The sequence below is a fragment of the Argiope bruennichi genome, chromosome X2, assembly GCF_947563725.1.
Source record: "Argiope bruennichi chromosome X2, qqArgBrue1.1, whole genome shotgun sequence".
Taxonomy (NCBI): Eukaryota; Metazoa; Arthropoda; class Arachnida; order Araneae; family Araneidae; genus Argiope; species Argiope bruennichi.
The window spans coordinates 44,933,579-44,945,394 of NC_079163.1; positions in this window are offsets into that span (position 1 = coordinate 44,933,579).

Below are 11,816 nucleotides of genomic sequence, written 5' to 3' on the forward strand. Positions count from 1 at the left end.
ATATGTTTTTCAGTCGCATCAATAGCTTAGTAAATTTTTTTAAAAAAATCATTTTTATTTTAATCATATAACATTATAACAACATTTCAAGCCAATAATCTGTGCAAAGAAACTGGTCGTCAAACACTGCCAGTTTAATATATTTCATCAACACACATCGTATAGAAGGGGCACTCTCTTCATATATTTGTATTAATAACAAATGTCACTCCATACAAAATACCTTCATGCATTAGATTACGACTGTCTGTATTCAAACCTAATTTTATAAAATTGAAACTCAAAAGATTGAATTTAACATGTTTTGGATTTGAATAATAGATTTTCATGGCTGACAGTTATTTCAGTGCTGTATTCATCAATTAGAACGTGAACTCATACTCGGACCCTTAGAGACTTCTTCCCTAATAAGAGTATTGTTCCCCCTCCGCCCCAAAGGAAAAAAAAAAAAAAAAAAAGCTTTATCCTTCATTAGGTCGTGAACGCAATGAGCGCTCAGATTTTTATTTTCAGAGAACCACACGAGTATTTTGTCCTTCATAATCAGAGCTGCCACGCTACCGGAAGAACCTGGGAAACCGGTAAACACAGGGAATTTAAAAAGTAGACTAAAATAACAGGAAAATTTGAAAATTTTCATTGAAACAGCGAAAATTCTGAGAATTTTATGCTTATTTATTTTTTTCCCATCCAAAGAATGCCGATCTCTAAAGATTGCAAGAATAAAAGATCGTGGTCATCCCTTCCAAAAATGAAACAATACCATTCGCGATTGTGTACTGCGGAAATTTGCACACCTTTTCTACTTTCTCTCACTTTTTTCTGTATAGACCAGTCCAGTTTCGATTAGTGAGATAGTTGTTCTTTTTCCATAAGATTCTCCAATTGCAACTAATGAGCATGCGCGAGACTTCTGTAACTGTGTGAAAGATTAGAATACATTTCTCTGGAGGGAATAGCAACATTCAATCTGCGGACGCATAGCGGTGGTATTTAATCACTCACACGTGAGTTTATTGAATGATTAGCTTATCATTTGAGAAATTGTGAGCCTATTCAGAGTATATTATTTAAAACTGTTAGCTACTCAAAATCCTAATTTAATATGAATTTACGAATAAAAAAATCAATCCTGATTTTTCTGGAAGGATTCGAGAAGTTTCGCAAAATCTATTTATTGCATACTCCTCGAGTTGTTAGAAAATAAGTAGCCGAAGAGTCAAAAGAAAGAACTCGAAAAGAGGTTGGTCGGTTGAAAGAGCCGGTACTTTTGAGTATTGAGTAGTTTTGTACTGTTATTTCTGAAACAAAAGAGTTTGCTCCTTTTCCCTATGTTTTATTAGAAGTTCTGTTTTCAGCTGGTGTTAGATATAGTGCATTTAAGTCAGATGAGACCTGTACGTTTTTTTTTTCTTTTTTTCTACTGTTTCGAAACTTAGGAAAGCTGAGCTATACAAAGGTTTCTGTAGTGGAAGAAAATGATATTTGCTATTCTGTAAACGTGATGCAATCCTCAATTTCTGAAAAATTCTTCTCGAGTGGAAAATCCACAAATGAACTGATTTTACGTCTTGGGCAAAATGAATACGAAGAAATTAATATTGTAATGTCAAATGCCGATTCTAAATTAAGAATTCCCCAAATGAACCCTTTTACACTACAAGTTTGCATTAAAGAAAAAATCAACAGTCATGCAAACATACAAAACATGAAATTTAATCGCAAGGGAAAAATCATGTTTACAACCTAGGATCCTGTTTGTGCAGCCCAATTACTTAATCTAGTCCTCCGGGCGACTAATTTTTCTGAGTATGGCTTCTCTAAAATTTATCTCTGTTCAACAAAAGATTACTTAAAAAAAAAAAAAAAAAAAAAAAAAAAAAAAAAAAAAACATCAGCTTCATGCTAGAGAGTGTTTGAAAAAGAAACTGACATTTTCCCCTCCCTTCCTTCCCAATTGTGGGGGAGGGGGTGCAGTGGGATCAATTCACGCTCACGTGACAAGTACCAAACAAACCACTTTTGTTCAATTTTCAACCGTTCTGTGCATATCGAGTTGTCTGCTGATAACGTTGATGAAAGCGTTGAAGTTCAATGTTACGCTAGCCGAATAATTATTAAAAACTTTTGATTTTTTTAAAAGAAATTAATATTTTGAAATATATATTTCTCCAAATTTTCGCCGTGGTGAGAATGGGTTTCTTAACAATCTGATTATCTTATCTTACTGAGTGACAACTTCTCTTCCCCACTCTTCTCTTTCCAACTTTCTTCGCACATTAGCTATATGTAGTTCCAAACTAAACTCTTATCCGAATTAGAGTTTAATCTTTTTTTTTTTTCTTTTTTTCTATATTTTCACAAAATTCACCCTATGTCACATATTATCTTTTCATTAATAATATTGTATAAAAACAAACAAAAAAAAACATTTAGAAATATTAACGCTCTAAAATTATGCTTCAGATTTACACTTTTTCTGTAAAATTTATAAGTAATATTTAATGCAAATAAATAATTTTTTTCGAACGTGTTATTAATTTTCAAAATCTGTGTGACCTATATTTTATTTTTCTGTTCTAGAGCATTAATTTAAGACATCTTTTGTGCTGAAAAGTGAAAATTTTACATCTTATGATGAAACCTTACCAATTTATGCCTTTGTCATTTTATAGAAGAGAATATACCTTGATCATTCTTTGACAAACTTTTTAAAAAAGTATATTCAAGTTTTTTAAATAAAGAAAGTGTCACATATGTAATGAAAAAAGTTGACATGTTTCTCTATTTTTTATGTTACCCTTTTGCTAGATTAAAAACAGTCAGTGCAGAGCTCAACATTCCAAAATTGACTGTGTAGAGAATATTTCAACTTTAATAAGTGGCATTCATACAGAATACAAGATCGCTGTCTAAAATCAAACAAATAGGCCCTTTCTTATGCAAAATCAAAACTTTCTTTTCTGAAAAATGTTGTTTGGAAAGACGAATGTCGCTTAGATCTAGATAGAAACATTAATTAAAAAATTTTTTTTTTTGGAAAAGTGAAAATAATTCTTCGTGAAAGAAATTCATCATCACTCGCAGTTTTCTGTTCATATGTTACATGCTGCTTTTTTTAGAAGTTCTTTAGTTGGTCCTATTTTCTACAAAATATATACTTATGGTACCGATAGATTCAGTTAATTTTTATTGGAATTATATCTGAACTAAGAACTGAATTAATTTTATCAGTGGATATTTGATAAATCTTTGCTAACTAACTCACAAAGGCCAGTCTTTATATCGATCACATATGCCCAAGTATTATTAAGGTAATGCAATTCTGTATAAGTGTCAAAGGTGTTAATTTGGAACAAATTTTTAAGCACTTTAATTAATAGAATACCAGGATATTTTTTTAAAAAAAATTAATGAAAGTTAATCAATATGTTATATGCTTTAGTAAAGGAATGATAGAATTTAAGCCGCTTGAAATTAAGTAACAAAACATGATAAATCCTTTGAAAGTAAATTTTATTGCCCACAGTTTAGTACTTTATAATTTTATTCAAATACTTTAAAGATAAGGTTATGTTATTCTTTTTTTTGGGGGGGGGGTAGTTCCTTCAAAAGAAGCTTAAATGGGAATTAAAATTATTTTCTGAATCTGATGTTCAGATCAAGAAGTCTATATTAGCTCTCAGAAAGCAGTTATAATCATTAATTGGAATTGGAAAAAACTGAAGCAAAAAGATAATAATTAATATAAAAAGACACCAAAAAATAGAAAAACTAAGGCTGTGTGCTTTTATATCTTGAGGAGCAAACGAATAAAAAGAGAAATGCTACAGTTCATAAAATATCAAACTTGAGTTCTGATTTTATATGCTGATATGAACTTGAAAATCAAAACCTATTTTGCATTATTGAGCTTAAAGAAATTAGCGATGTAATTTGAGGAGCCATTTTCTTTAATTGAACCGATGAAGCAATTTTAATAAACTATGTTTTATTCTACTTTAAAGTGTATTTCTCCGGAAGTTTATTCCATTTTTAAAGGAAAATAAACTACAAAAATGTAATGCTTCTGCTTTATTCAAATTATTGTAGTTTTCTGTTTGTTTTACAATTTTTAAAACCAGTAATTGAATATTTCAAATCTCATTCGACATAACAATCGTTTTATCGCAAATCCATTACAGAACAGAACGCCGTTTCATACCCCCGTATCCGTGACCATTCTGGTCACTGAACGGTTTGGTGGGCATGTTACGGGAATTTTATCTAATTAACAAAATATTTACAGTAGGAAAACGAAACAAAACTATTTACAGAATTTACAATTTTATAAGAAATTATATTGAGATGAGACCGTTTACATAATTTTTCAACTTAGAAATATAATTTGTAGTAATAAACTTAGAAATATAATGCTCAGAGATAAAATGTGTTAAAATATACGTATAATCTGTGTTCACTTATTTTTTATGAAATAGTAGATCATAATGCAGTTAAAAAAAATCAGGTGGAAAACTATTTGAGAAATGGAAATGAAGAGAATCTCTGTTTGATTGAAATGTGTGACAGGAGACTGCGGTGCTTGTTTTTTCCCTTAGTCTTTTTTGGTATGAGACTCGGTGTTGAGAGCTATGGAGGCAAGAATAGGTCTCTATTTTCACTTATAAATTTGATTATACTGTGGATTTTTTGCCTGGAAAGGAAGTTGCTGGCGACTCTTTTCAGCCATTCCTGTTCATGGCTTGGTGATGGTTTTTCCATATGCCAGGAGATTGTAAGGATGCATTCCGTAGCATAATGAAGTGCGGTGCCTATCCCACCACAACTGCACTGGTCACTCTCAGACAGATTGAACCTTTTGAGGTAGGCAGGAAAAGGGCCGTGTTCTGAGAAGAAAATAGTATCCTCTCTGATCCAGTTAGTGGGATTAAGGTTGACTGAAGGCAGGATATTAAAAAAATTTCTGCCTGTGACACCATTGCTCCAATATTCTTGCCATTCCTTAAGCATGTCTTTCCGCAGGAGGGCTTTTATATGTGGTTTAGGAAGCTTTGTTTGCATTTAAAATTGCCCATTTTGCGTTGCGTCCTTTGCCAGTTGATCTGCTTTTTCATTGCTTTAACTCATGAAACTTTTACTGTTGGTTTTGAGAGCAGGACACCAAAAATTTCTCTTGCTGTTTGATTTGTGCTCTTTGGATTTGAACATGCCATGATACTAGCTCTATTGTCGACATGTATTTTAAAAGTATTGTTGTTTGAAAACTGAGATGTGTATTTTACTGCTTCATGAAGTGCGGTGAGTTCAGCTTCGAAAACAGTATTGTTGTCATTCAATTTGACAGACCAGTGGTAGGACCAGGAATCATTGAACAGAACACAAAACGCAGCTCCAACTCCACGTTCTGTTTTTGAGCCATCTGTGAAGATATTGATTGATATTGTTTATTTGAGATAAATTTATTCCTTCATTTTCCAATGAGATTTGGTTGGGATTGAGATGTTGTGAAGGGTGAGTAGAACAACCAGTTGCTTTCTTCTCAAGCTCTTCTGGTTGTATCTCTGTTATATTATGCGGAAGATGGATTCTTAGGCGATATATTGTCGTTAGTCTGGCTTCAAACTGTAATTGCATTTGCAGGGGTGGAATGCCGAGAATGGTTTGTAGCGCTGCTGTTGGAGTTGTGCGGTAAGCACCTGAAATATAGAGAAGAAATTGTCTCTGAATGGTGGAGAGTTTCCTCTTCATTCTATATGTTGGGTTTAGACACCACGCTGATGAACCATGAGCGAGCATTCTCTCAACTACTGTCTTGTAAAGAACTCTTTTGTGTTTCTGAGAGATTCCCCATGTGCTGCCAGCAATTCTTTTGAGGTTTTGGTGCATTTTAATGGCCTTTTCTCCTTGTTTTTCTATGTGTTCTAGCCAGTTTAATTGGTCATCAACGTGGACTCCTAGATATTTAATAGATTTGTTTCTCTTAATGATGTCTCCATTCTATATGATTCTGGGGCCTCTCGCCATTTTGTTGAATAAAATATGGGTTATTTTTTTCCGTGGAGATGGAAAGTTGATTATTTGAGCACCAGGAGTTAAATTTGGCTATTGCAAGTTCAGTTTCTCTTTCCAGGCTATTTTTTGTGTCCGCTTCGATAGCCAGTACAAAATCATCTGCAAAGGTTTGGATATGTACATTTTCTGACCAGACTTGCTTGAGAATTTCGTTGGCTACGAGATTCCATAGAGCGGGACCACTGCATGATCCTTGAGGGCAGCCTTGTTTCTGATCTTTCATGACCCTACCTTCTGGTGTCATTAGGGTCACTTTCCTAGTTTGGAGGAGACTGAAAGAGACGATTGATGTTTAAAGGACAGGGACTTTCATCCAGACTCTTGAGAATTTCTTTGTGTTGCAAGTTGTCAAAGGCTCCTTTTATATCAATAGAGAGCACTAAGACATGCTTGCCCTCTCTTCTTGCAGCTTGAATTTTGTTTATCAGCTCATGGATGGTTGTGTCTACTGATTTACCTTCCCTAAACCTATGTTGACGCTCGCTGAGGCTATTAGTGGTCTCAAGATGGTAAGTTAACCTTTGGGTCATCAATTTCTCTAGCACCTTCCCGATTGTTGGCAGGAGAGAAATGGGTCGATATGAAGATGCCAGTCTCTGATCTTTTCCTTGTTTTTGGAATAAAATAATATTTCCTGTTTTCAAGAAATCTGGGAAGCAACTTAATTCTAGGCACTTATTAAAGAGAGTTGGGAAGATATTATGAACGCGCTTGTGTATAATTTTAAGAAGGAGGTTGTCAATTCCATCAATACCGGGTGCTTTACCTGACGGGGCTGTCTATAATCATTGAAATTTCTTGGAGGGAAAATGGAAGATCAAGTGACTGCGTTGAAGTGTTTAACTTATAATTAGTTGAAATAGCAGGAGATGGGAAAATCTGGTCCAAGATGGTTTGCGCTGCTTCTTTCAGACTTCCTTTTGGGCCACTGTTTATCAGGTATGGGATTTGTGATGGGAAAACAGATTTCCGGAAGGCGGCTTTGTAATGCTTTCCATATGGGTTGGAGGCTGAACTGCAGAAATTTCTCCAGCCCATATTTTTTGCTTATTTAATATGTTTTTTTGTACTCTGTTTTCTCTTTCTTGAAGATCTGGTATCACCACTGCTTTTCAATTTCTGGTGCCCTCTGTGCTCTCTTTCTTAGTGCTCTAACTTTCTTTTTATGAATTTCTAATTTCTTTGTCCACCAGTTTTGGTTTCGTTAACAAAAGCTGTTTTTTGATCTTAAAGGTTTTGTTGCAGGCATTAATAATAGAGTTTTGAAGAACTATTGCAGCGTCATTTAGCTCTCTGGAATTTCTTGCTGTTGCTGTTTTATTTTCTAGATAATAAATATCTTTACCAAGTATATTGAGAAATCTAGGATGATTCCCATGGCGTGTCTTATATCTTTTGTAGAACAATAGGTTTGTAGGTTAGCTATAGTGGATGCTATTGTTGTTTGTATATATCTATGGTCACTTAAGGAAATATCATCCAGAACCTCCCAGTTAATGGAAGAGTCTATAATTGATTGGGAACATAAGGTCAGATCTGGCCAGCCAATGCTGTTATTTCTTTGGAAAGTTGGTGGGGCATCTATTTAAGATGTATAAATTATTTTCTAAGATAAAATCCAAGACTTCATTGCCTCTATTGTCATTGGATCTGTACCCCCAAAGGGTGTTGTGTCCATTGAGATCAGTACCGATGATAATCTTTTCCTCCGGGAGGCTGGTAATGATCTCTTGGATTTCTTGGAGAGTTGTGCTGACATCTTGTGCTGGTGAGGAGTAGGCAGAAATTATTGTGATGGGATATGAGGATGCTTGAATTTTTACAGCTACCAGGTTGACTTTTGTTGCCAATAGAGCACGTTTTATTTGGGCTGAAGGGATGAGAATTGCAGCTTTCTGGTTAGTGGAACTAAACGTTTTCCATGATTTTGGAATTCCAGGGATTTCGTTGTTATAGTGGTATTGTTTTTGCACTAGCATGATATCCGGTTTAATCGTGCTTGTTGTCAAATGAAGCTGGTTGGTGGATGCTTTAGCTCTAGCTAAATTTATTTGGAGTATTTTTAGTGGGTCTTGAGTAGAGACTGTCGCGATGTTAAAGGGAAAAGAAGAATTTTCAAAATTAATACGGTCCATGCTAATAATAGTCCCTTGATTTTTTATAAGCTGCTACCTCTTTTTGGTAACAGGAGCATTGATTGTCGATGGCTTTGTGCCTCACGTTGAAGTTAGTACCTCTCAATCTGTTGCTTTCGGAACAGTTAATGCAGTTGGAATCCTCACTTCTGCAGCTTCTGCTGTGGTGTCTATAACTACAACAACCACAAAAAGGCGTAGTGAACTTGCATTCTTTTGAAAAGGCTGTGTGGCCATAGGCTTGACAAGTCGAGCACCTCTTGACATGAAAGAATTCCTTCATCTGGTACATGGAGCAGTTTATAGGAATCTTTGAAAGTTGTTTAAACGTAGGGAGAATCTCCCCGGGAGCTTCCAGAACCCAATGGCTTGTTCCTTCTCTGCGACCTTTTGAATCGGAGTCGCAGATCCTCCTGCATATTAGTGTAAGCTTTCAACGCCGTTTGGACATCTTTATTTGTAGTGTCATTGGGCAGATCGTATATTATTAGGCTTGGTAATCTTTTTCCTGGCAATCTTACAGTTATATTCTTTTAAAGAGAATCATTAGATTCTATTTTCTTCTTCAATTGATCAAATTCCTGCTCCTTGTCACATACAATAGCCTTTATTTTGAAGTTTTCTCACCGCCCTAATTTTGAAATTGGGCCCGTCCTCCTTCAATTCTTCTCTTAGAATTGATTCAATAGTTTTGTCGTTTTCTTCTGTTGGATAAAGGGGTATTGTTGGTTTCTTTTTTCTATTTTTTAATTTAGCCACCTCTGCATAGGAAGGCTTCTTTATGGCATTTGTTGATAACTGCTTATCTCGATGTAATTTTTCCTTTTCTTTTCTATATTCCTCCTTTTCCTTTATATGCGTTAGGGAAATTGTTGCCTGGGTTGCCACTTCTATACCTTTTCCCTTTTTATTGATTATTGAGATTCTATCCTACAGAAGGTCTAGGATTTGGTTAGCTTCCATTTTAATCGATGCTGGCAAATGAGAGCGCATGCCATCTGATGGGAGACTGTTTATTAAACCGCGGAGTCTCTGAAAAAGTTCTTTCATTGGAATACTTTTATCACCAGTTGGAATATCTTTTATAATATTTGATGTTGTTGGAGATATAGAAGTAGAGGATTCGGTTCTTCTAAGTGGTAATAAACCGATATCAGCATCAGGTGGAGGGTCTAACATCATAGAAGGTAACTCATCTGTTATTGCTTCCATTATTATTGCTTGGAAATATATGGATTTTTGAAGTAAAAGAGGAAAAAACAAAAAATAAGAGCTGGTAAAATAATTGATGCAAAATCTATTCAGAAAAGGCTACTGGGGCAGTTATTCCCCTTTTATCCGACCAAGTGTGTGCCGTGCAATACAGGTCTATGAACCGTCTTAGTGCAACTATTATGTAATTAAAAATGTACTAGTTTCCGGAAAAGAAATTTCATCTTACTCATTGGTTACAAGCAAATATATCTTTTCTAGATTATCCTTTCCCTTTGGGGAATTTAAAACTGCGAAAAAGAGAAGGAAAACGCTTCCAGGCCACGAATGAGGAATTAAAAAAGACAGATAATTTACTACCAAATCCTATTTCTGCCGTTACCTTGAATTATATCTTGCTTTCCCCTTTTTCCCTTTTCTCCACCCTTACCCCTTTAATTTTAAGAATTTTGATATGGCGATGAATTCAATAGCATTAAAAACCCATTATTGTGGAAACTGATTAGGAATGGAAAAAAAAAATTGCATGAAATATTTAAATATAATTGTGTTAATGTATTATTATAGCTAATGGCTAAAAAAATAGAAAAACTCAAGTTTAAGAGATTTAAAAAATAATACGGAAGGTCATAAAAAGATGAATGATAATGATAAATCTTAACAAAAAAAAAACTTTAAGAACTTTTGGTAATAAGAAAACTTAACTTTGATAATATGGCAAAAAAAAAAAAAAAAAAAAAAAAAAAAATCTTAGTTGAAAACTTAGATAAATTTTAATAAAATGTTGATTGGATTTGGATTTCTGGCGCAAGATCCTAATATAGAATATGCTGCGCCGAAGCAGTTTAAAATTTTCACAGCAAGATAAAAAGTAGTTTATCGTTGCAAAAAGTGTAACTGACAGTGTTCAAATTAGTCAAAAGTTAAGGTAAGAAGGTATTAAAACTATAAGTTAAATTTCATGGATGATATCAACATCTTTAATGTATGAAAAAATGTTTGGATGATGCGTCTCACCCAATAAAGAATCTAAGGTAAAATTGTTGGACTTAAAATGCTTGCAACGAAGATCAGTAAAACTTGCGCATTCTATTAAAATGTGACGAATTGTTAAAATATCTCCACAATTAAAAGATACTGGTGGTGGCTCGGCAAAAAGTAAAAATCTATGTGTCAAGCGAGTGTGACCAATGCGTAGTCGGGATAAAATTACATCATAGCGTCTGCATTTGATATTTATATAAATAAAAACTACATTTATCATGCAAAATGATCGTACTTAAAAAGAAAGTGGAGAAAATTGATTTGTAAACCCATATGTAAATTAAGTTGTAAATAAATAAATAAATAAAAAGAGCTTTCTTAAATATGCGTACTCATGCATGTAACATTTTAAAAAGGGGGGGGGTGTAATTACTTTCTGCTACTAATATCATCATAATTTCCTGGCTCAACTGAATGAAAGATTTCTTGCGCTTTGGCTGGGTTATTTATAATTAAATGGTATTTAAGAAAGTTATAATTGCCAATTTACTTATAATTAGAAAAATTGTTAGAAATTTGTTGTGAAAAAAGAGCGAATATTTCTTTAAAAGCAACTTAAAAAGAAATTAGTTTATCAATTTATTTATTTTTACAAAAATTATTTAAACAAATTTCTTGCCTTAGAAGAAGTGTTAAATATTTTTAGTATTTTGCTCCTTTCCGCCACTTTGCCTCTCTTTTATATACATACATATAATATACATGCATACATATACATGCATACATATACATATACATGCATATATATATATATATACATACATACATATATATACACACAGACATACATATATACATATATAAATATATATAGACGCACACATACATATATACACATACACACACACATACATATATACACATACACACACACATACATATATACATATACATATACACACACACATACATATATACATATACACACACATACATACAGATATACACATGATCAAGGAGAGAAAAGTAAGACGATTAATGGATTTAAAAAGAAATTGGATAACATAAGTACTATAAATGAATAAAAAATAAAGTAAGGTAAGAGCGACAAACATTAAAATTGAGCTAAGGCAGAAAGGTGCAGTCTATAAGAAGGTGAAAAAAAAAAACTACTACTAATAATAATAATAATAAAAAATAAATAAAAAAAAGAGCGCATTCCCAGAGTTTGTCATTCTTTGACCTTGATTTCCACCCTATTAGATATTTCTCTGTTAATTTTTTCCCCTCTCCCTTCTCTTTTCTTATACTTGTTCGAAAAACCGTTAGGGGTATAAGAATCCGTTGGCACTCATCTAAACAACTAGTATAACACGATCGTTGTCTAGACAGATTTAGAATGGAAGAGAGAGA